A 25,784-nucleotide genomic window follows, 5' to 3' on the forward strand; every position below is an offset into this window, starting at 1 on the left:
TCTGTATGGATATAAGGAATTCTACAGAGGTAAAACCATATCCACAGGAAAAGTGCTATTCCTTCATCCCAGTGTAGTGACAAGAGCATTTTCAGTGGAGCAGACTTGAGGTAACCCCATTGCTATGGGGTTTTTGCAACCGCGTGGGAAATGCATCCTTTTATATCAGGAAACACAGCAAAGTTCATTCCAAGTGTGCACATCAGAGTTAATTTATGTAGAATTAGGATGTCAATTTTAAGCACAAAAAAACACTGTTAATTGACACTTTGTGGCTGCTGTTGTTCCACGGTAAACAAGGCATACGACAAAGGGGAATCTGAAATGGATTTAAATTCCCTTGGAACAAGTTCTTCTGGAATATGAATATTCAGAGGAGAAATTGATGAAGATAATCAACCTTGTGGCCTTCTAGGATGGAGCTGCTGCATCAGTGGATGAGGGAAGGGCTGCAGATGTCACTTAGAAGGGCTAAGTGACACAGCTGAAGGACAGAGCCATCCAGACAGACCCGGAAAAGTTGGAAAAACCACCCATGGGAACCTTATAAGGTTTAAGAAGAAGGAGTACTGGTGCTGCACCTTAGCTGGAGCAAACCCAAGGATCAATCCAGGCTGGGGATGGGCAAATGGAGCAGCCCTGGGGAGAAGGACTTGGGGGGTGGTGGGTGAGAGGCTGGACATGACTCAGCCACTGCGCTTGGAGCCCAGAAATCCAAAAGTGCCCTGGGTTCATCCAAAGCAAGGTGGGCAGCAGCTGAGGGGGGAATTCTGCCCCTCTGCCCTGCTCAGGTGAGACCCCACCTGCAGAGCTGCCCCCAGCCCTGGATCCCAGCACAGGAAGGACCTGGAGCTGCTGGAGAGAGTCCCAAACAGGCACCAAGATGATCAGAGGGATGGAGCAGCTCTGCTGTGAGAGAAGGCCAAGAGAATTTGGTGTATTCATCTGGGAGAAGTGTCCAGGCTGACCTAATTGTGGCCTCCCAGTACCTGAGAGGGCTGACAAGAAAGATGGAGAGGGATTATTTGGAATGGCTTCCAACTTACAGAGAGTAGGTAATGGGAAGGAATTCTTCCCTGTGAGGGTGGTGAGGCCCTGACAGAGGTTGCCCAGACAAGCTGTGGATGCCTCATCCCTATAAAAATTCATGAACAGGTTGAATGGGCTTGGAGAAACCTGGGATAGTGGAAGATGTCCTTACAGATGGCAGGAGTTGATAGAAAATAACCTTCACGGCCCCTTCCAACCCAAACCATGATTTAATGATTCAGTCTGGATTTGCTTTCCATACAAAGAAGCAATTTTAAAGGGAGAAGTATTTAACTTTTCTAAACTGCCACTCTTGACAGACTCAAGGTTAAGGAACATGTCAGACTCATCAGGCTCAGTGAAAAGTCCTCTCCAAATTTTTTTTGTGGGTCTTTTGGAGTATTTTTTTTTCCTTCTCAAACTGGAAATAATTGTCTGTGATATCCAAATTAGTCTGTGCAAATTTTATCAGGAACATTTGTAATTTAAATTGGATCTACAAAAAGAGGGGATAAAAAAATTTGTTCATTTCACGCTCATTATGTATCTCAGCAAGACTGATGACATTTTAATATTAACATTGTTATGGGTTCCATATAAAAAAATTAAGTCTACTTAATATTCCAGATTCTGCTGATTGGAACGTAGTTATTCTTGACAATGGAAAATCAATTGCTATTCTAATTAAAATGAATGGCAGAGAAATAAACAAAACAATAAAGGAATAAATATATTCCATGTATTAGTGAGGACCCTGTGTTTTATCCTGAAAGATCATCTTCTTTTGGAGTGTTTTTTTCCCATTGCTTGGTTTGAACTTGGAACTTGAGCTGGAAGAGCAAAGAGCTTTCTAAAAGTGAAGGAAGCACAAACCAAAAGCAGTGCCTAAAGGAATATTAAAAATTTCAAGGAGAGGGAAAGTGGAAATGGGAGCTGATCTCCCCAGTGCAAACATCTTGACTTTTTTAATGCCAGTAGTTTTCCTGAGAAATTTCTAAAACAATTCTTGTTTGCATTGTCTTGTAGACCAAATGTCAAACAGAATTCCCTTTTCCCAACTCCAGGTAAAAATTAATTTTCAAGTTCATTTCTTTCTGATTTTCCCCCTTTATTTTCTTTTTTGTGTCCTTTTAGATGGGAATGAAATGAAGGGAAATTGGTGAAAAAGAGAAAGGAAGGGGAAATTTTAAAAGTATATTGCAAATACATAATATCAATATATAATATATGTTATATATTTATTTATATCTTTATATCTGGAAAGCTTCCCATTGGAAAATGATGTGGAAGTTCCAATCAACAGCAGTGGGACATGAGCCAGTTCTGGGTTGATGGTTTGACTCAATGATCCCAAAGATCTTTTCCACCCTAAATAACGTGATGATTCCATGATTTTAGCTGCATTGGAAGCTGTCTGAATTCTCCAGTGTTTCTCCCCAAACAATTTAAGGTGGTGTAAACAAGTATCCCTACCAAGAAAATCAGATCTTCCACTTGGCTTCTTTTCCCCATATTTTCCTAGGAGATCAAGACAATTTTGAGTGGAAAAGGTATGGGGGAAAGAAAGAACAAATGAAAAACGTCTGGGAAAGGTTTATAAGCAAACTCACCCAGAAATCATTCCTGAGATTGGTTTTACTTTATTTTTTCATTAATCATTCTGTTGCAAAAAGCAGGGGAATTTTTAGGTTCATACACACTATTCCATGGGATTTTCCCAAGGAAGGACGATACAGTTTTCTCAAATGGAAAAACAAATTACCTTTGAGATAATGAGCATTGAAAAAGAGGTGAAATTTAAGAACATGAGCTACCAGGAACAGCAGGAGGAGCAAGAGGTGGAGGGAGCAGGGTCAGGCAGCTGGAAATGATGTAAAAGAAAGTTTGAAGGATGCAAATGAAATTCCGAGGGGAAAGATCTGTCTCATTTTACATTCTCTGTCTGCAACACAAATAATCACAGGCTAATCACCCCCAAATCACCGTGGAGTCAATAAAGATTGACTTCCTGTGTTGACAGAGTCAATCCCATGAATTATCCCACAAAATTCTGGTGTCTTCATCAGGTTGAGAAGAATAATTAACGCCTTAAACAACCCAGAATTATTGACTCACTTGAGTCGGGGGAGTCTGGTGGAACTCCTGCCAAGATGCCTCCACTCCACTTACTCACAAATTGCCACGCTCATGTGATTAATGCAGTCCTGCCAAGTGTTCATTGATATTTTGGTAAGAAATAAAGAAGGAATTATATAATTCACGTTTCAAGTACAACTTTATGGGGAACATCAAGTGCATCTCCAACCCCAGAGAACAAATCCCACCAGGAACTTGTGCAACACACTGAGGGTATCAGGGGGAGGAGAACCTGCAGAGGTGGCTGTGGGAGCTCAGTTCATGCAGCTGGACAAAGAAACTGCTGGTCATGGATTGTCTGCTGCCTGTGAATACACCCAGGAGGGAAATGCCAAGGAATTGGGACAGTCTGGACTAAAGGACATCACCAGCAAAAGAATAAAGAGGTCTAAACCAGCTGTTCTTAAATGTAGCAGAGAAAATAGGAGAAGCTGATTGGAACCCCACCTCCCATCTGGAAAAACGGAGGCAAAACCTTTTTGTCACAAAGGATATTTATAAAAAATAAAATTATTTGGAGCCATGGTAGCCATTGGCAGCAGGGCACCAGCTGTAATGTGCCACGTTTATTTCTGGGTTCTCATCTGCTTTCATGGAACAGCTTTTGTCCTCTTCTGTGGGGACAGATTGAGAGAGTTGGGTTTATGTAGTCTGGAAAAGAAAAAGCTCCAGGGAGACCTTAGAGCCCCCTTCAGTACCTAAGGGGTCTCCAAGAGAACTGGAGAGGCACTTTGGATAAGGGACAGTGAGACAGGAAAAGGTGTGATGGTTTTAAGCTTAAAGAACCCATATTACAGATATTAGGGAGATTAGATTGGATATTAGGGAGAAAATCTTCCCTTTGAGAGTGAGGAAGCCTTGGCACAACTTTTTCAGAGAAGCTGTGGCTGCCTCATCTCTGGAAGTGTTCAAGGCCAGGCTGGACAGGGCTTTGAGTAACCTGGGATTGTGGGAAATGTCCCTGCCCATGGCAGGGGTTTGGAACGGGGTCATCCTTAAGTTCCCTTCCAAACCACACCATTCCATGATTTTGTGATCCTCAACTAATCCCTTTTCCCTCTCGCACTTCTCTTTATCAGTGGTTTCCTAAGCTTTACACAGCCCAGTCAAGTGAAGGACAAAATTAACCCCACAAATATGGACAAATTTACCCACCTGACTTCAGTGTTATGATGAATTTTCTGTGCCAACCCAGCCTTCGGTTTGGCTGCCACTCAACCAAGGGGCCAAAAGAGTTGAAAACCATGACCTGGTGGGAGGACAAATCCCCTCAGACACATTTGGTGTCTCTTGCTAATTGTTCCTGGCTCATTCTGACCAGCAATTAGTTCTATTATCCCAACTAATTTAGTTCTGATGATGTGAAATCATCATCAATCACTTTAATGACCCATCTGGCAAAGCATTACCAAGACCAACTTCAGCCCATATTGTGACTGTCACCACACAGTCCTGCTGGTATTTCTGAGTTCAAGAGCAGTTGGTTCACGTCTGAATTTTATTTTTAACCAAGCAGAAGTTTACAGGCATCCTGACCAAATCTGGGCTTTTACCAGCAGCATTTAACTGGGTTGTGCTGAAATTAATAATGAGAAACCTCCAGATGGCAAATCAGGCCACTAAAGAGCTGAATTGTCCCTGGAAAGAGCTCAACATTCATGGATGTAAATCAAATAACCCCAAAATACAGGTATTTTATTCCAGTGCTTGAAACCAGGTGGGTTAAATCTAAGCTTCTGTGCATTGGGAGCATGAGAAGACCTAAATGCAACACCACACTGTTAGAAAAGTCTGATTTCTTTAAATGTTTTTCTTGCCCCACCACTGAAAATACACTGCAGGTTTTATTTATTAGGACATTTATTTAATTCTTTATTGGAATATTTATTCTCATGCCCCATATTAGAGCCAAGTAAGTGTTATTAGACTGGTTTGAAGCATCAAAATTCTGTTTGGTGGGAAGTGTAAATTGTCAAATTGTTTTAAAACAAATGTTCCAATAGTTACAACAGAAATAGATATCAAAATATGATTCTACAAAACAGGATTTCTGAGGAAGACTCAGAATTGTGTTTTTCATTATAAAATTTGCTTATTGCTGGTGCATAATGTGGATTTTATTTCATGAGAGCAAGAGAATCATGGAATTACAAGTTGGAAGGGACATTCAAGACCATCCCATTCCAACCTGCTTCCATGGGCAGGGCCACCTTCCATTAGACCACGTTGCTCAGAGTCCCATCCAGCCTGGCCTTGATAATTAATTAATGTGCAGTTCAGATTTTTGATCAGCTTATCCATCTCCATGTCTCAAAACTTTTAAAATCTGGCACAATTATCCTGTTTTGCAGGCAGGGAAAATGAGGCACAGGCAAATGATTTGGTAACTCAGAACTTGGTGATAAATCCTCAGCGAATTCCTCCCCTGCTCTGAAGCACTTATGTCCCTTTTTCATTCTCCTTTTCCTCCTAGGCTACCTTTTCCCACAGGTAATGGGATGATAGTCCCTCACTCCATTGAGAAATGTAACAAAAATCATAGAATAATGAAAATTTAGGTTGGAAAAGAACATCAAGTCCAACGATTCCACCAGCACTGCCAAGGCCACCACTAAACCATGTCCCCAAGTGCCACATCTACACAGGTTTTAAATCCCTTCAGGAATGGTGAAGCTTCCCTGGGAAGTCTGTTCCAATGATTTCTGTCACTGCATCAGGTGTGATTTGCATCAAAAAAGTAAGAAAAACAGGTCTGGAAATAAAAAAAAAAAGTCTAGGATGGAAGAAAATACCACAGATGAGTTTACAAATTATCAAATCTCTGTGTAAATGGCTCCAGGTTTGTGATGTGACACAGATCAGAAATGCAGCAGTGGAGAGGAAAATTTATGCTGAAATATTTTATCCCCCAGCTGGATTCTTTCCACTTTCCTCCAAATCACTGAGTTAGGCAGACTGGAGAGATTTTCTGCCAGAAAGAATTACTGGTTAAAGAATTGCTTGGAATGGAAAGGATCAAGGAATTAGAAGACCCCTTCCAAGCAGCTGCCAATCACAGATCCATGGAGCAAACAGGACACCGTTATTACAAGGAAAACTATCAGGAGGGGTGGAGGATTAGAGGTGTTTGAGGTTTTTCAGCAGTGTTGGGAGTTAATGAATTCCCTACAAAAACAGGCAAAATCTCTCTGATCCCATTTTATTGATTTCTTCTCATTAAACACGAGCAGGTCATGGCTCAGTCAGGACCAACCAAAATAGGACTGGAGTCAGAGTGGGAGTGTGGAATTCCTGCTGTCAAATTAAAACTGAGTCTCTGAAACACAGACAGCAGCAAATGATTCAATTTGGCTCAGCTTTCCACCAGCAGCTTCATTCAGCCTCATTTCACAAGTTTTTAAAGGAGAGGGGTTCTCATTTCCCACATGCTCACACACTTTGGAGGTTCCTCTCCCTAAATAATGGAGTTAAAGTAGAGCAGGAGGAAGAGAAAAAATAGAGACAACTCTTGCTCTTTCCTGAATGTCTGTGGTGGAGTCAAATCCCATCATTTTTATCAATAAATTAAACAGTCCTGTGAGGAGTTTTAGATGCTTATTTCAATGTCATTGTTCTGTTAGAAAAGCTCATGCCAAAAAAACTTATCACCCTGTGCTCTTATCAATCATGAGCCAGGAGTGAGCATAGGTCAGAGATCATTCCCAGCAAATCAGTGTTTTCCTCATTCAGGGAAGCAGGAGAATTAAATAATGGGAAATTACATCACTCTGTGCCAGCTGGCAGAAGCCCCAAGGAATGCTCCTTAAGCAATTTGAATTTTCTTACATGGATTGGGCGCCTCTTGCCAGTGCCCTCCTGGGTCTGGCTGGAAACATTCCGATCCCTCTGCTTTTCCACTCTCGCTCCACAGCGCCCACGTTCTGCCTATTCCATTGAGAAAAAACTCTTTTTCTGAGTTTTCTGAAAGCATTTTCCTGCCCTAAACACCATTGATGGAAAAGGGAGCGGGAGCTCTAGCTGGGTTGAGTTGCCTGAGGACAGAAACCTGAATTTCAGAAAGGGAGATTTATTAATCCAAAATCAATCACTATTCTTGGGTGGTGAGATACATTTCTTCTCCCTGACTGAGATGATTATGGAATCAGAGAATGGTTGGGTGGGAAGGGACCTTAAATATCCTTGAGTTCTGACCCCGTAGTGGCACTTGGCTTGTGTCACCAACGTGTGGCCACAGGACCAGGGCAGGGATTGTCCCCCTGTGCTGGGCACTGCTGAGGCCACGCCTCAAATCCTGTGTCCAGTTTTGTCCCCTCATGACAAGAAGGACGTTGAGGGGCTGGAGAGTGTTCAGGGAAGGGAACGGAGCTGGGGAAGGGTCTGGAGCACCAGGAGCAGCTGAGGGAGCAGGGGAGCTCAGCCTGGAGAAAAGAAGGTTCAGGAGGGACTTTCTGGCTCTCCACAATTCCCTGACAGGAAGTGGATCCAGGAGGGAATCAGGGTTTGCTCCCAGGGAACAGGGACAGGACAAGAGGAAACAGCCTCAAGTTGCACGAGGAGAGATTCAGGTTGGACATCAGGAGGAATTTCTTCATGAAAAGGGTGGTCAAGGATTGGAAGGGGCTGCCCAGGGAGGTTTGAAGTCCCCATCCCTGGAGGTGTTCAAGGAACACCTGGACGTGGCACTCAGCGCTCTGGGCTGGGTGACAAGGTGGGGATTGGTCACAGGTTGGACTCGATCTTGGAGGCCTTTTCCAACCTCAATTATTCCATGATATCCTGGGTGGCTCTGAAATAGCATCTGAAGGTTTTACAGGAGTTCAGTTTATTTAGTAGGAAGAAAATCCACTCTCCCTTCTTGAGCCTTTTATAGCAAAGGTGACAAGGAGCCAAATTCAAGATGCATCAGGATACTCTGCCTGCACAGCTCATCTCTTTCAAGGTATTTTAAATCCCATTTGTCATCCTGGTATCTGAGCTGAGTATCTAGAGCTGGCTGCAAAGCCCCAGCCAAGCATTAATTCTAGGTTTTACTTCATTTTCCTGGGAGCTGCAACATTAAAATGAGCTTGAAACATTTTTTTTCTTAGCTGATTCAATTTTTGGGTGCTCAGATCAGCAAAAAATTTGATCTTTTTAGGGATGTTTTTGCTGCTTTATATGTATCTGCTTGGGCTGAAAGTCATGATATGTGTGTGTCACTTTTTAAACAGAATAATTAAAAGCCAGGAATTTCTATATTGATCCAAAGAAACATCCCATTCCAATGGGTTTGACTCTTCATTTCTAGAGATTTCCTTATTGTTGGCCCATTTGAGATCACAGAAATGTGGGATGGTTTGTGTTGGAATGATGGAGCCCAGGTGAGGCATCTGTGCCCCTGTAGCCCCCGGGAAGAAGAGTTCCACCTGTAACCTGTGAGGATCCCACAGCGGAGCAGGCGGATGCACGAAGGAGTCTGGGAATCCCATGGGAAGCCAGAGCGTCCTGGCAAGACCCGTGTCCCCATGGAGAGAGAAGCCCAGACTGGAGCAGGTTTGCTGGCAGGATTTGTGATCCCATGAGGAACCCAGGCTGAAGCAGCTGGAGCAGCCCGTTCCTGATGGACTGACCCCGCTGGAGGGATCCAGACTGGACCAGCCTTTTCTGAAGGATGGAATCCATGGAAGGGATCCATACTGGATCAGCTTGTGCAGAGCAGTGGGAAATAACCATGTTGGACACGTTTGTAGAGGACTTTCTCCTGTGGGAAGGATCCCATGATGGAGCGGGGGAAGAGCGTGAGGAGTCCAAGCCCCGAGGAGGAAGGAACAGCAGAGACACCATGAATTCACCACAACTCCCATTCCCTGTCCCCTTGCAATACTCCACGGGACGAGGTATGAAAATTGGGATTGAGATTGAGCCCAGGAAGACGAGAGGGCTGGAGGAAAGGTTCTTTAGGATTTGGCTTTATTTGCTCATTAACCTATTCTGATTTCCACAGAATTACAGAATATCCTGGGTTGGGAGGGACCAACAAGGATCATCAAAGTCCAACTCTTGGCCTGCACAGAAGAACTCTAAGAATCCCACTGTGTGCCTGAGAGCACTGTCCCAGTGTTTTTGTTTGATAATAAATTAAATTAATTTTCCAGAGGAGAGTCTGGCAGTGACAGGAGCTCATGAGTGATCTCTCCTTGTTCTTATCTCAACCCACAAGCTTTTTATTATATTTTTATATATTTTTATTATGTTTCATTATATGTTTTATTATATTTTATAATATACATATTTATATATTATTTATTATATTTTATTATATTTTCTCTTCCTTGTCCAGTTGAGAAGAACATTGATAGAGCACCATGGTGGGTACCTGGCATCCATCCAGGATCAACCCACCACAAATATTTAGAAGATCTAAGTGAGTAATGAAAGGCCAAAAGTTGGAAAAAAATGTGAGTTTGGGAGTTTTTTTCCAGATCTTTTCTACTCTCTAGGGTGCTCTGAAGCGGGAAAGATTTTTCTCCTCAGTCAAGATTTTTCAGCTGTGAACTTCCACCATCAGAGCTGGCTTTCAATGATCCTTGTGGTCGCTTCCAGTTCAGGATGTTTTATGATTCTGTGATACCTGAGGAACTTTCATGTACCACCAATGGAATCAGAGGAGGTTTTATGAACTCTCTGGGGCACCTCCTTTCCCAAAATTTCCCAGTTTGGGGTAGGATGGGTCTGTTTTGATGACAACTGGCTGCTTTCATCACAGGTCAAGAGCTGAGTGTGAGGCTGAGAGAATCACAGAATATTCTCAGTTGGAAGGGACCCACATGGATCATGGAGTCCATGTCCTGGTCCTGCACAGGACAGCCCCAAGAATCCCACCAGGATGAACATCTGAGTTTATAAAATTTCTTGGACTTGAAAAGATCAGTGACATCAAAGATCAGTGACACCAAATACCACCTGGAGGAGAAAACCAAGGCCAAAGACAGGTGTGATTTCCCTCCTGGTTTTTGAGCTTAAAACGGAATTCCTCAAGGAATGTTCTGCTGGAATAAGCAGATGGACATTTGTCACTATCCCTGGCACAGATGTCACCATATTATGTTTAATATGATTATGTTTTATTTGAAAGAATCACATCTTAGAACTGCCCAAGCCTTTCCATGATCTCTCTACAAAGAAATCCTTGAAAAAAGCTGGGATTCCTTAACTGCTGATCCCAATTGATCCTCAAATTTGGTGCTGTGACCCTCCTTTAGAAGGGTTGGAACTACTGAGGTCTTCTGTACCAGAGCAGGGAAGAAATCCAGTATTTCCAGAATCTCAGGAAATTTTCCAAACCACTGGGATATGCTTCCCTTGCTTCAGAAAGGAAAATAAAAGTCATTTCCTGGTGAGTAACTGGGGAAAATTCCCACAACACAGCATCAAAAAGCAAATTTAGCAAAAAAAAAAAAAAAAAAAAAAAGGGATAATCTGAAGAGCAGCCTGAGATCAACTGCAGGAGCTTGAGATGCATCCCTTCATTCCTGTCTTCTTCCAAGGAAAGCACAATTAGTGGGAGCCAATGAGGCTCAGAGGCATCTCTGCATCTCTGATCCGAATTTCTGTGAATTTTTTGCTGTTCTTCCCGGAGATCAGGATTCTGCCAAGAAGAGAGAACCACCAGGAAAAGAGAAAATCCTCCCTGTGTTGCCAAGAAGATCCAATCACTTTGTTTTGGGGAGGACCTTGAGAACAGTTTCTGAAACAAACCCACTGATAATCATTCCACCAGTTTGGGATATTTTTGCTAGGAATGGGAGTCCCCATTCCAGTCTGCCCTTGGCTGGATTTCCAATATGGTGAGTGACTGAAAGATTTTTTTTTCTGGAAATCTAGTGCATTTATTCTGTTTCAGGTTCTCTTTCTGGCACTTTCAGGATTTACTGAGTTAATTACTGTGTGTAATTGAGCAACCTGCGAGAATGCAGCAAGCCCACGGAGAGGCAGGAAAAGTTCAAAGTTTATCTTTAATTCCGCCAGGTTTCTCATGTATCCGGACTTGTTTTGCTCCACCAGTCCATTGCTAAATGGAAGGATAAGGCTCTTTATTCCAACCTCACACTTCCCTAACCCCTCTGGCAGCTCCAACCCCCTCCTTTTAATTATCGCTCCAAAAGCAGAGAGCCCACGGTTCCATGAGTCACAAATTATATCTCCCAGCAGTGCATAATGCTCCTTTTCACACCTACAAAAGGATGAATCATGACAAAATAGGAGGAAAACAAAAAAAAAAAAAAAAAAAAAGAAAGAAAGTAAATTCAAAATTCCACTATCGATAGAAGCAGCAGGAAAAAAATCAAGCAAGGATTTACTGGTGGACAGAGCATTGCTGGCTTTGACTGGGATAATGTTCTGTGTCATAGTGGAATTTTGGAGTTGTGCTGGAAGCAGTGTTAATAAACAGGGATGTTTTAGTTGTTGTCCATTAGTTTAGTTACAAACGCACCAAATTTTCCCACTTTTACCCTTCCAACTCTCCCCTGATCCCACCAGGGCTGAGCAATGTGTGGGACTGAGTTGCTGGTTGGGATTAAACACAAAAAAATGGGCAAAACCCATTTCTTAGGCTTTGGAGTTTGGTTTTGGGTGAGTTTTTTCTCTGAAAATATCATAGCAAAGAAACAGAGGATGAAATTTCCATTCCAGCTCTTCCCACTGTTCTTTAATTGGGAAGGGGAAGGGGAAGGGGAAGGGGAAGGGGAAGGGGAAGGGGAAGGGGAAGGGGAAGGGGAAGGGGAAGGGGAAGGGGAAGGGGAAGGGGCCTCAAGTTGCACAAGGGAAGGTTCAGGTTGCATAAAAGGAAAAATTTCCTCACTGAAAGAACAGTTAAACCTTGGAACAGGGAAGGGCTGGAGTCACAATCCCCGGAAGTGTTCAAAAAAAGGAGTAGATGAGACACTTTGTGGTATGGTTTATTTGGAGAGGTGGGATTGGGTTGAAGGTTGGATTTGATATCTTGGAGGTCTTTTCCAACCTTAATGATTCTGTGATTTATATATATATATATATGGAGGCAGATCCCAATGCTTGTGAAGATTATTCAGGGAGGGCACAAGGTATTGGAAGCTGGGAATAAATGCAAAGCCAAAATTCACTCAAACAGAAACTGAAGGCACCTGGTATCTCCATTACAGGTAGGAACTGGGTGGGTAGGAGTTCTCTGCTCCAATCTCCTTCTCCAGTCAGGGCTGACTTCAGAGGAAAATGAAATTTTTAAAGGTCCCATCCATCTTGGTGTAGCTCACTCATTCCATATATCCAGGAGATACCCAAGGCCAGGTTGGATGGGGCTTGGAGCAACCTGGTCTCGTGGAAGGTGTCCCTGCCCATGGGAATGAGATGTTCTTTAAGGTCCCTTCCAACCCAAACCACTCCATGATCCTGGGATTCTAGGAATAAATGGAAAACCTCCCAGGTTCACGGAACATGCTTCCAAAATATTTCCTTAGGAAAACCATCTCTGGTCATGTCATTGACAGAGAATTATTTGGTTCCCAGGGATGATTTAGGGAATTTTACATGAGTGGTTTTGTTTCAGTTCCTTTTCATTTTGCAGCTCTTATTCATCCAGAAGCGAGATGTTTCCAGGAACACACACAAGGAAGGAAGATTTCCCTCAGTTTAGGATATTGCCAGATGAATTCCTGACTGCTGCATTATCCAGCAGTGATTAATGAGATCTCAGGAGTGATGCTTCTGGAGAAGATAAATTTGAGGTAAACAGGTAATCAAATAAACGTTATATGAAAAGGCTGTGGGTATGTAGAGGGATCCATCAGCCCCTGCCAGCTCAGTAATACAACTCCCCTCAACCAGAAAATGCTTGGCTTGGGAAAGCCAAGCCTTGGAAAGTACAGAATTCAAGAAGGAGATTGCAGAAAAAACAGAATATGAGCAGTCATTTTCTGTGAGTCTTCAAACAGATGTTTTGCCTTAAACAAATCCAAGTTTTTCCTGGCTTTATATCCTTGTCTTGCTCTGCTTGTTCATCACATCAGCACCTTCCTTTGGGATAGTTTGAGGCACTAACACCTGAGGTATTTCCAGCATCAAAACATCTGAAAGTCACCTTTTTTCCTTCTTCTTTCCTTGTAGAACCACTTGAGGATTTCTTGCTCCTCTAGGAGCAAGGAAATGAATATCCAAACCTTCTGAGCACTGATATTTCCATCTCTAAATACATAAGGTTGGGGCTATGGAATTATTTGTGTTTAAAATCCTTCATTTTAATGTTTTCCTTTTATTGTTTCTAAGAATTCAGCGTGGCTTTGATTTTCAAATCCCAATAATCACATTGGCCACTAGGCAGGACCCTGACTGATCATGAAATAATTTTTTATATCAGCTGAAGAAGTCAGTGCCAAAGATAGTGAAGGATTTAAACTGACTTTGGAAGAGCATGAGCCTGAAATGTGGCAAAAGACAGATATGGTTACGGACCAAAAATCATCAATATTTTTATAATTTAGCTGCATAGAAAACATAATTTCAGTACTTGAGGATATTGTCTGGCTTATTGATGTGCTAATAGAGGGAAGAAAATATCTGGATAACTTCTCTCACACCCCTGGAGATGGTTCCTCTCAGCATTTGCGGATTTTGGTGTTTCCTGGACTGGCTGACTTCATGCCAAAGTGGAATGAGCACAGGGCAAAGCCATGAAGTGCATTCCATGATTTCTCCTGGCTCAAGATAACTTTTTTTTCTCTATGGTAACACAGTTGGAAGAGGAAAAATGGGGAAACACCCTTTCACTCCCTGTTGCTGTCCCAGGAATCATGTGAACAATGAGCACTTGGATTTGGAGTCAAAGAAGGGAACAGCTTCTGTCCAGATTCCTGCGGGAATTCTGAAACTCAGTTGGTCAGTGGGAATTGGAAATTTTGAGAAGAAAGGTTGGAACAGCGCCTCAGATAAGTTCAGGAAAATTGTCTACACTCCTGACTCCTGTTTGGCTGCTGCCTCCTTCCTCATCGGATCTTCCCAACAGCCCCGTGGTGGTGAACGGACATCAATTCATCCTGATTTTCCAGGGAAAACAGAAATATCAGTCATTAAGTGCCGCCTGAAATCCAGTCATTATTGGTGACAGGATGAAGGCAATGGCTTCCAAGTGAAAGGGAACAGGTTTAGGTGAGATATTGGGAATAAATTATTTATCCTGAGGGTGGTGAGGGCCTGGAACAAGTTTTCCAAAGAAGTTGTGGATGTGCCATTTTCCAGGGGGTTGTAGAGCTGCTGGATCTGGGTAGTGCAAAAAGGTGGAAAGAAATTGGACCGGTGGGAAAAAAAAAATGTTTAGATCTACAATAACCCAAGGAAATGTGCTTTGAGAAGCTTTGAGGATCTGTATTTCTTCCAGCCACTGACTGTCCTTCTCTTAGAAAATCCTAATTCTTTTTAAAATTCAGGAATTACAATAATGACATATTAGACATCCTTTTTAATTAAATAGAACAATGCAGAAATCTCCTTAAGGGATTATCTGTGATAAAACATGGGCTTAGCTGGGTTTATGCTCAGAGGGTCTGAGAGAGACCACCAAAGTGAAGTGGTGGGTGTGCAGTCTTCAAAACAAATGGCATTATTTGATCATGAAGTCTTTAATTTTGCAGATTAAGGATGATCAGACATCAATTTGTCCACCAGTGGCTGGAATTTCACTCCCAGGAAAAAAAAAAAAAAAAGAAAGAAAATAGGATTAGTCACTGATTAGAAAGAATAAAAAGCTAAAAATAGCACTTTAGTATTGTTCAGGCAATGTGACTCGAGTCCCGTCTTTATTGCAGATTCCCATGTGGGTCTTTATTTCCCACTGGAAAGTGGGAATAATAACATATTCCATATCATATGCCAGGAGGATGCATTGCTTTAAGTTGTCTGAGTTTATTTGTAGATATTATTTATTGTATTTATAGATATTAAAATACATTAGGAACCATTGTATTTAGTTCTCAAAAATCCTCTTTTGCATTAAAGACATGGACAAAATTCCCTTTAGTGCTTTGTCTTTTTATCTTCTTCTGCAGGAAAAATCATCTTCCCCCACATAAAAAAAAAAAAAAAAGAAGAAGAAAATTAGAGTGGTGATTAGGTTGGATTTTTTATTTTATATATTTGTTCCTGAGAAAGGAAATCAAATGTAGACACACTGTACTTGGAACTCAAAGTGTTGGTTAAAGTAATTACAAGGGGGGAAAGGTAAAGAAAATAAATATATGGTGCACATTTAAGGAAAATAAGGAAAATAAAGCATTCTCAGGAAGCTGAAAGCAAGCAATCGGATTTAATATCCCACCTAGAGCTCAGTTTCAAAAGGCAAAATGGGTGATTCTTGTCTGACGTTCTCCTTGCCAGAGGCCAGGGCTGAAACGGGATGCCCAGGCAGCTCCAAAGAAGCAATAAAGGAGCAGCCCCTCAGGGAGGGAGATGAGAAGAGAGACTGATAAAAAAAGACAGGAAAATTGTCGTGGAATTAGCAAACAGTGGCAATAGCCAAAGGGAAAATCAATAAATCCAGCATTGATTTTTTTTTTTTTTTAACGTTCTCTGTGTGAGTGAAATGCTCTGAACTTGGAGTTTTTAGTCAGCTGAGCCACTCAGACTGGGAAAGGATTTTCCTGCCTGAATAACCCTGGAGTTGGAAAAGCTCAACATTTGAGCTCTGCATATTATTTTAGCTCCCACAAGGTTCAGCTGGAAGAGGAGACCTCAATGTTTATAACAGAGAGGTCAGCTGGGCAAAAAAAAAAAAAAAAGCTGGAACAATATTCAAAGAGAAATAATTAATATTTTCCCTTGTGCCCCAAACTCATCAGTTCGGGTTCAATTTATAAAAAAACTCCTCTCCTGACTGACAAATAGCTCACTTTTTGTGCGCTTTTTTTTTTTTTTTTTTTTTTTTTTTTGCAAAAAGCTTTCTTTTGATTTCCTTTCCCAGCCAAAGGGGAGCTGAAGAGAACCAAGCTGGAAAAAAAAGTATTTTCTGAGCCTAATGCAATTCTTGCAGCAATGAACTGAAAAAAGGGAAGGTCCAAACAGGGTTATTCTGGAAAAAGGTTTTTGATATCTGGGAGGAAATATTGTGAATTTTTCAGCCAGCCATAGAAACTCAGGAATTGCCACTGAGCACTGAGCCTAAATCTTGTTGACTTATTTACAGCTCTCCATAAAAACAGAGTGGGATTTCACACTTTAATGCACTGAAAATCCATTCTATAACAACTGTGTTATTTTAATGCTCTTTTGCAGTTTTCACTGTGGCTTTTTAAGAACACACACGGATCAGAGGGCCAGTAAAGTGGGATAAACTGGTGTACCCTGCCTATATACTCCATGTGCTGGTGGAACAACACACTGGGATTGTTTTTTCCCTCCAAATTATGTCTTTAAAGTGTGGGGGGTCACAATTTGTGACCACTGTGTCACCTTGCAAACAATTACAATAAAATATTTTGAGTGGTCTGGTCCCATGAGGAAAAAAAAGAACAATCTTATGAACATCAGTGGATTTCAGAGCTTGAGTTCATAAGGAAAGGTCCTGACTCCATCTCCTTCCTGGGAATTAGGTTTGCACCAATCAGTCTTTTCTATCTTTCTATCTAATCTCCCTCACCTATAGCCCCTGCTAGAGTGAGGATTTATTTTTGGGTTTTAGCTGTTTCCTGGAACCCCAATGTCCAACAAATCATTTTTTGGAGCTCAGCCTCGTGATACCCTTTAAAACTGGGATCCCTCACCACATAACGCAAGTTAAGGAAGTTAAGGAAAAATAAAAATCAGGAAGAAAACTCAGGAATTCAGTGTCCTCAATTAACATTTGATTTTGTCCTCTTGGATTTCCACCCAGTGTTATTCCCTTTGCTTTCCTTCAGGAGATGAGGATTTCTTTGCAAGATATGGACAATATATAAACATAAATCACCTCTACCTGTGCAGGCAGGGAGTTAGGATGCTGCTGAGCTGCTGTTGTAGAACAAGGAATATTGGAGAGAGATACTGAGTGGATTTAGATGGGATATTGGGAAGAAATTCTTCCCTGTGAGTGTGGGGAGGCCCTGGAGTAGAAATCCCAGAGAAGACATGGCAGCCCCATCCCTGGAAGCATTCCAGGCCAGGTTGGATGTGGCTTGGAGCAACCTGGGATAGTGGAAGGTGTCCCTGCCCATGGAAAGGTGTTGGAATTGAATGATCTTGGAAATCCCTTCCAATCCAACCCATTCTCTATGATAAAGATCCCCTAAAATTCTGCTTGTTCTTACTTCTCATCTGCTCTCAGCAGGGTGAAAATTAGAAAAGTCAAGCAGCAAATTTTCTCTGCATTAAAAAAAATAAAAAAACAAAACAGCAAGTTGAGGCAGCCAGGCATTTAGAGGCTTCCTTGGCTTTAATCCCTTTGCAGATGGCAGCTGCTCTTCCTTCTCCCTCTTGCAGGAGTCCTTTCCATCACCCCAAGTGATCCATCTCTCCTGAAAGAGCCTCTGGAAGTCAGAGAGGAAAAAAAGGAACACACAGAAGATCAGGAAGAAATCAGTACCTGTGTGCAAATTTATCTTGGCACCTCTCAGATCCTGAAAGGAAGCAGCACCTCTGACTGGAGAGTAAAACTTCCTGAAAAGTTATCCCTTTATCTAAAATCCAGATACCATCTGGATTCTTCTGTCTCTCCAAAATTTGTCCCCGTGCACCTTCACTGAGGGAACAGCAGCAGTGCCCCTGTGAAAAATATCCAAATAACTTCCCTCTGACAATCCCAGTTCCTTCTTTTGGATCCAAAATCCAGATATCAGCCAGGAGGGGAGAGGCTGCATCTTTGCCTGTTTCCCTTATGCAAACTATGACAAACCTTGTGGGAGGATTGCTCAGAGCCACTTCCAGGTGGAAGATTCCAGAAGGAGCCGGTCCCACTTGCAGGGACGATGCCACACCAGAGCCTTGGAACCAGGAACATCTGTATTTTTTTAGAGCTAAATATCATTTATTACTCATTGATGAGCATTATGGTCCCAAGTAACCTCATGCAAGTCCTGCGTAGAAGAGAGAACTGGAAGAAAAGCTTACCAGAGAAATTTTGAAGAATTCCAAGGAAATTCCTCCTTGTGAGGGTGGTGAGGCCCTGGCACAGGTTTCTCAGAGAAGTTTTGGTTACCCCTGGATCCCTGGAAGTGTTCAAGGCCAGGTTGGAGCATCCTGGTCTAGTGCAAGGAATTAGATGATCTTGAAGGTTTCTTCCAAACCATTCCATGATTCCATGATCCTTGGGATGGAAAGCTTGTACTGAAACCCCTCCTCTACTGAGAAAAAAGTTTTGGTTCATCAGCAAAAACATTTGAAGAAACTTTTCCTGTCCCCTCTACCCAACAGGTCAAATAAGCTCAAAGTTTTTGGGTTTTTGCATTTGAAAAAGCACAATTTTGTCTGCTAAAAGGTAAAGACTTTCCTAGAGGATATTTATTTGAAAAAGACAATAAAAAAGTGGGAAAAGAAACAATAAGAGTGATAACTCAGTTTGTTCAGTTCCCTGTCATGGTTCAAAATTCCACCTTGGAATTGCAGCAGACCCTGGATTTTCTTTCAAGTCTTTTAACTGGTGGACAGAAGTGATAAAAACAATTGGCTCATGAAATCTTCCACAGATTCCTAATTCCAGTACCTTTTTTTTTTTCTGTATTACCAAGGAAAATTTTTTATTGTTACAGGGTGGGGATTTAAATGCCCTTTTCTTGTCCCAAGCATTCTCATCAAATATTCTCTTAATTAAATATCAACTCCATGCTGGAGCTGAGCTCTTCCTGATCTTATCACCCAAGTTATTCCCTTTTATTCTGATCTGTTTATGGCAGGTGGAGATGGAGAGGGGATTTTGCAGGTGTGAGAAGTACCCAGCACATTATGAAGCTGATTCATCCCCACCTTCACTCCAGTGAATATTCCCACATTTCCATGCACAGCACAACAGCACCGACAGGCAGAAACCTCAGTGTGTCCTGCCTGGAACATTTTCTTCTGGAGAGATGGATTTGCTTTATCCAGAGAAAGGAGCTGAATCCACCCCATGGTTCACTGAGCAGTTGTTGGCCCTGAGGGTAATTGCAGAGGTTTTACTGTGGGCTTTAAAAAGTGATTAAACATAACTGCATTAAAATATTCAGCTGCCATCATTAGAGAAACAGGTAATTAATTTATTCCTGTGGCAACCTGGGGAGATTCTGTACCACGGACAGCTGGAAGGAAAAATTCAAGCAGCCTTTTTTTTATCTTCCTCGAATAGATGGGGAAGAAGTAAAAACCTTTGCAGCATTAAAAGGTGGTTTTGCTCTTTGTTGGCCATGGCACTGCTGAGCTGAGCACTCTGCACCAGGAGAATTTGTCAGGAGCCCCAAGAATGGCACAGGGAATTGTTATCTGTGCCCGGAAAGCAGCAGAATTCCTTTCTTGACTAGAATGGCTTTGTAAAAATAATGAACGGACAGATGGATAAAGAGAGCACACGTGAAGAGATGTTCCCATCTGCAGATTAATTATCTCCGGGTAGAGCCCATCATTGTCTTGCAACACTTCATTTTCAGTGCATCCTTTAGCAAAATATGTTTTTGTGGACCTAATGACTGCTTATTTCCAAAAGAGGAGAGCTGCTGTTCTCTCCAGTCCCCTGGCATCTCCTCCCCACTCTCCTGGGTTGTGCCTGTGCTTGACCCAGGGCTCAAACGAATCTCTCGAACCTCAACAGCTCTTGAGGAACAAAACAAGCAGACACAACCATTTTAACAAATATCAGTCTTTGGCTGCCAGGGCTGAGTGCTGCAAAAGCCAGTAGGAAAAAATCAGTGCAGGTAAAGAAGTGAAAACCATCCATTTTTGAGACTGGTCATCCATTTTATGTGTAGGAACACAAATTTCTCATTTTCTAAAATGGAATTGGGGTGTATTTGGAGAAAATCAGCATCCAGAGAAAGTGTCTGTCGAAGGGACGATTTGTTGGTGATGGGATTGGTTTTAAACTACAACGGGGGGGAGGTTTGGATGGGATGTTGGAAGAAATTCTTTACCTGGAGGGTAACAAGGCACTGGCACAGAGAAGCTGTGGCTGCCCCATTCCTGGGAGTGCTCAAGGCAAGTTTGCATGGGGCTTGGAGCAACCTGGGATAGTGGAAGGTGCCCCTGCCCATGGCAGGCGTGGAACTGGATGATCTTTTAGGTCCCTTCCAACCCAAACCATTCCATGATTCTATAATTCCATTATTCCATGGTCTCAGAAACAGCAGCTTCATTACCAGGACATTTTTCATGCTCAGCAAGCATGAAAACTTCCCACTTATGTTTTATGAGATGTGGGCACGTTGCACCATCAGGCTGATTTGGAAGCTAAAAACCCAGGAATAGCCATGAAAATGTTCAGGAATGTTCAGCTGCATGAGCGTCTGGATAGACTTACAAAATTTTCCATATTCAGTGAAACTTTAATTTCTAAATTAGGTGTAGCTTCAAAAGTTCCAATCTTTCTTGTCGTGCTTTAATCAAACTGAGACTGAACTAAAAAATGATTAATCAGTAATAGCCTCAATTTTTAACAAAACTACTTCAGTGACAACCTAAGAAAAATTATAAAAGTGTTAGACTTTGCTCCAAAAAAAAATGGGCTATGATCACAATCCACCAGGAATGCCCAGTTTGTTTCTTCATCCACAGTTTCCAGTTTTGAACAACTTCCCCTGACAAAATAAAGGAATCTGCTGCCTCCAATACTAAAATGGGAAGCACACAGAACACACCAAGGATGGAAGTGCTGAAATGATCCCAGGCAACAAATGGCTGGGAAGTGGGAAAACTGACTTCATCCTTCATTTGTGCACATTCCCTGCCTACAAAAATAGCTTCAGGCTAAGCAGGCCACCTCCTGCCACAGAACTGTGACTCAGCTCCCTGAACACCTTCTAGATCCACAGAAACGGGGCTCTGGGAAGTGGAATTTCAGAGATTATTGGACCAGAATCTTTTAGGAGAGGCAAAATACTGAGGGGAAAAGTAGCAGTGATGACTCCGCGATGTGTGATGGACATGAGGAGCTGTGTCGAACCCTTGGCACAAAGGTGCATCACACAGCCCTGGAGATGCTGCAGAGGATTGTGTAAGGAGGTGGGGAATGGGAGGAGGTGCACAAGGGGTAAAACTGATAAAGTCTGATGAGATTTAAATTAAAACAATAAATACATTTCGGCCTCTTTGTGTCTCCTTCAGTTGTTGCTTCAGTGGTGTTGCTGATTTCCTGCATATTTTGGAGGCTCCACAGAGACTTCTGAGACATCCAAAATATTGGAGAAAGAACCTCAGAAGACCTTGAGGGATGGATACGTCAAAATTTCCATTAACCGGGAGCAAAAATGAAAATTAAAAACTCAGCAGTAGCTTTTAAATCTCCGAAATTAAAATTTTGGCTTGAAATCAGGAACATTTACGAAGGAATTTCATCTCCCTGAAGTACCCCTTAGAATGGGAGAAAAGGAAATTCAGAAGGACAAGGGAGGAAAGAACATCTGACAGAGCTGGGAGGGTGGTGAGGCCATGGAATCCAGAGAAGCTGTGGCTGCCCCATTCCTGGAAGTGTCCAAGGCCAGGCTGGACAGGGCTTGGAGAAACCTGGGATAGTGGAAGGTGTCCCTGCCCATCTTGAAGATTTTTTCCAACCCAAATAATTCTATAATTCCATGCTAGAAATCCTGTAGGATTTAGAAAAATATTTGCTTCAATTAACAACGTTCCTTGACATTTTTTAATTTACTGTTGCTGATAAAGCTGGTGTGGAACAGGTCATGGATTAACAGCAGCTCTGTTTATGAAGGAGAGGTGATATCACTAGCATGAAATGTCTGGCAAACATTAAAGTCCTCATCCTGCTTCACAAACACCTCAAAACGAGGTTTCTCAGCCAGCTTAGAAGACCTGATTTGCATATGCTGATTTGCATATTCATTACCAATTTATTCACCTGCCAGCAGTGAGACATGAGCTATTTAAAAGCATTAAAGGAGACAGTGCAATTCCTTCTTTGCTTTGCTGAGCAGCCTGCCGAGGGTCTGATATAGGATCCTCTGCGACTGGAACACCTTCATTAGAGTGGATTTGCACAAATCATCCATGGGGAGGGCAGGAAACCACCCCATTAAGCCAAGCTCCCAGTTCAGACCAGTTCTGAGCATCCTAAAATACTTCCTGAGGTTTGTCTAATGTCTCGGGGTCCGGGTGTCAAGGTGACCCCAAGAGTGTAAAAGTCCTTTTTTCCCAGCCTGCCTAGCCAAAGAAGTCTGAAATGTGTACTGTTGGCTTCTCAAGGTTCTTTATTTTTCCTTATCTATAACATTTTTTCTCTCACCTGCTGAGTCTGTCTAGCAGGTCGGCCATGACATTCTGTCCACACTCTAGGGCAGTGTTTACATTTTATACTAAAAACTACATGTACTATGTTTACAATAATGTGCCAAAATCTATCATTTATAGTAGTGTGTTACTACCTTAAACCAATAGAAAAGTGTCAATATCACACCAAGACATGGAGGACAAGGAGGAGAAGAAGGTCAGGACACACCCAAATCCCTCTATCTTGTCCCCTTGAACCCCATTCTAAAAAGCCCACAAATTCTACTTTTTCACTCTGGTGTTAATTCAACTACCACACTACTCAAACCTTTGTGTCTTGTAATTCCCTGTACAAAGTTGGCAGTTTTTCCACGGGCTAAAATCGAAGCCACAGATGTTTTTGACTTCATGCCAAGGTCTCTGAGTCCCCTGCCAGGGTCTCGAGACAGCCAGGGGAGCCAGAGGGATGTCCTGGATTCCCACATATTACACAAGAAGAAACAGGGACCATCAGAGGGAAGTTATTTGGATATTTTTCACAGAGGCGCTGCTGCTGTTCCCTCAGTGAAGGTGCACGGAGCCAGATTTTGGAGATAAAAAGGGAGGAGATTGTGCACGACCTCGGATTCAGGGAGGACAGATTAGGAAGCCGGGTTGGAATTTGAATGGAGCACAAGAATATTAACAAGACACTAAAATATGATGCAGCAAGATGGGGACAGAGTAGGAGTCGTTCACTTCAGAGATCTCACTAATTCTCATCCTCCAGAAAGGGAGGAACAGAGTGAAAATAGGGATGGGACACAAGAGTTCCAGGCTCTATCTGCAACCAGACTGTCTCAGTTGTATCTCCTGGTCCAATGTCCAGCTGGGCAGTCTCCAGGCTGCCCACCCAAGGTGTCCACGGTGCTGTTTGTTTTGTCCATCATGGCAAAGAAACCCCGTGCCCCTCCATGCAACCAACAAATACTAAAATGCTACAAAAAAAGTCTTCTGGGGCTCAAAAAATTATGAAAAACCACTTCAGGCATATGGTGGCATTCTCTTGGTTGTCCTGTGCAAGGCCAGGAGTTGGACTCAACGATCCTTGTGGGTCCCTTCCAGCTGAGGATATTCTGTGATTCTATGAACCCATCAACAAACCCAGGGTAGGGATGTCAGATTTTGGAAGTGAACTTGTGTCTCCTTGTCATAAGATAGCAGGGATAAAATTAGAAAGTCTTGTTTTGGTTCATTAGCTCTGCCTGGGGATCTCTGTGGTGGGGAACAGCCTTCACTAACGAGTGAGGGGAGGGGCAGAGACACAAACAGGGCATTTTTTCCCCATATTCTGCCTGCAGCACATTCACCAAAGTGGCACCTGAGTGCCTTGCAAGTATTCACGAGTCTCCTCACGTCTCCTGGCTGTATTTACTGTGCATGACTTATTGAACACAATCCAGGCCATGGGAATGTAAGAGGAATTCAAAGACCCATTTGTACTGTGGCACAGTCACTTCTGTTCCTCTCAGTCCTCCTGGGCACAGTTGGGGACAGGAGAATTACCCAGTTAAGTGCAATAAAATCAAAGCCATGTCAGCTATTACTCGCTATTAAAGCTTTATGCAATGAGCAGGAAGGAAGCAAGCAAGGCTCCTATTCTTTCTTTTTCCACTTGTATAAAATTCCTTGACTAGTGAAAATCCCAAGGAAATCAGGTCACAAGGAGGCAAAAGGCCTCTTATGCAAGGTGGAAGTTCCTACTTGCTCCTCAGTCAACAGGGAGTTATTTTCCATCCCACTTGGTGTGGGATGGTTTCAGCTGCATCACCAAACCTCGAGCTCAACCACGCCTCAAGCTCTCTGAGTTGGAAACAGCAGAACAGGAGGATTTTCAGAAGCTAAAGAAATCCCATTCTCAGGGAGTTCAGGATCTCATCAGGGGACAAGTGGCAGCACAAGGTCTCTACAACTTCCTGGAGGAAGTTTGTAGCCAGGTGGAGGTTGGTCTGTTTTTCCACATAACAAGCTACAGAACAAGAGGAAATGGTTTCAAGTTGTGCCAGGGAAGGCTTAGATTGTACATTAGGACAAATTCAATCACTGAAAGGATTATCAAGCACTGGAACAGGCTGCAGAGGTGGAGTCACCCTCCCTGAAACTGTTCAAAAAACCTACAAATGTGGTGCTTGAAGACAGGGTTTAGTAGTGAACTTTGAAGTGTTGAGTTATAGATTCAATGATCTTGGAGGTCTTTTACAACCACAACAGTTCTGTGATCCTGGGGTAAAGCCATGTTAACCTTTGAAACCTTCTCCCATGTACAGATGGGACCTTCCAGATCATCTCGTTCTACTCCCCTGCCACGGGCAGGGACACCTCCCACTATCCCGGGTTGCTCCAAAAAACACCCACCCTGGCCTTGGACACTTCCAGGGACCCAGGGGCAGCCACAGCTTCTCTGGGCAACCTGTGCCAGGGCCTCAGCACCCCCGCAGGGAATAATTCCTTCCCATGATCCAAACTAAACCTACCCTCCACCAGTTTGAAGCTGTTCTCCCTTGCCCTGTCACTCCAGGCCCTTGTTAATAATCTGGATTTTTTGTCATCCCCTTTAGCTGCTGGAAGGCTACAATTTGATGTCATCAACAAATTTGCTGAGAATGCCCTTAATCCCTCTCTCGTCCTGTATGCCCCAGCATTTTATATAAAACCTTACAACTTCTACCCAAGTATACTTTAAAAATTAAATAAAAATTAACTTTCAACTGGAATAAATTGTTATGAACAAAACATTTCCACTTTCAGCCTTTTTTTTTTTTTTTTTAAAGAATGCAGCTTTTTCTGAGCAGTTTAGGAAACTTTTTTCTGAGGAGGGAAGAGCTTTTTAAGGTCCTTTTATATAACTTAGGAGTCCATTGTTGTCCTACCTCATGCTGAACTTTCCTCACAATGAAGTTAATTATAAATATATGAACTGTTATAAATAAATCTATAAGGCTCTGTATTTTTCTAAATCTGTGTATATGTTCCTTACATTATATCCTAAAGCTGGAGTGGTGGCGTAATGCATATAATGGGATGAGTTAAATGTCAGCACAGAGTGGGCGAATCTGGTGTTATTCCAAACATTTTCTCAGGGGAGAACATTTCAAGAATTCACTGATGAATAAAGGCAAAGAGTTTCAAACAATGTTTTCTCCTCTTTAAAAACTTCTGCTCCCAAAGACTTTGATGTCGGAAAGGAAATTCACACGTAA

At 42.4% G+C, this 25,784-nt stretch overlaps 1 long non-coding RNA gene across 1 annotated transcript; it reads left to right on the forward strand.

Annotated features, from left to right (window-relative positions):
• The first annotated feature begins 468 nt into the window (after positions 1-468).
• Positions 469-15,190, forward strand: LOC146768499 (uncharacterized). Its single transcript, XR_014953142.1, has 2 exons — positions 469-10,991; positions 12,749-15,190. It is a non-coding gene; the product is annotated as an uncharacterized LOC146768499 (long non-coding RNA).
• The last annotated feature ends 10,594 nt before the right edge of the window (positions 15,191-25,784 follow it).

Source organism: Lonchura striata, chromosome 2, assembly GCF_050655825.1.
Source record: "Lonchura striata isolate lonStrDom1 chromosome 2, ASM5065582v1, whole genome shotgun sequence".
In the NCBI taxonomy this organism is placed as follows: Eukaryota; Metazoa; Chordata; class Aves; order Passeriformes; family Estrildidae; genus Lonchura; species Lonchura striata.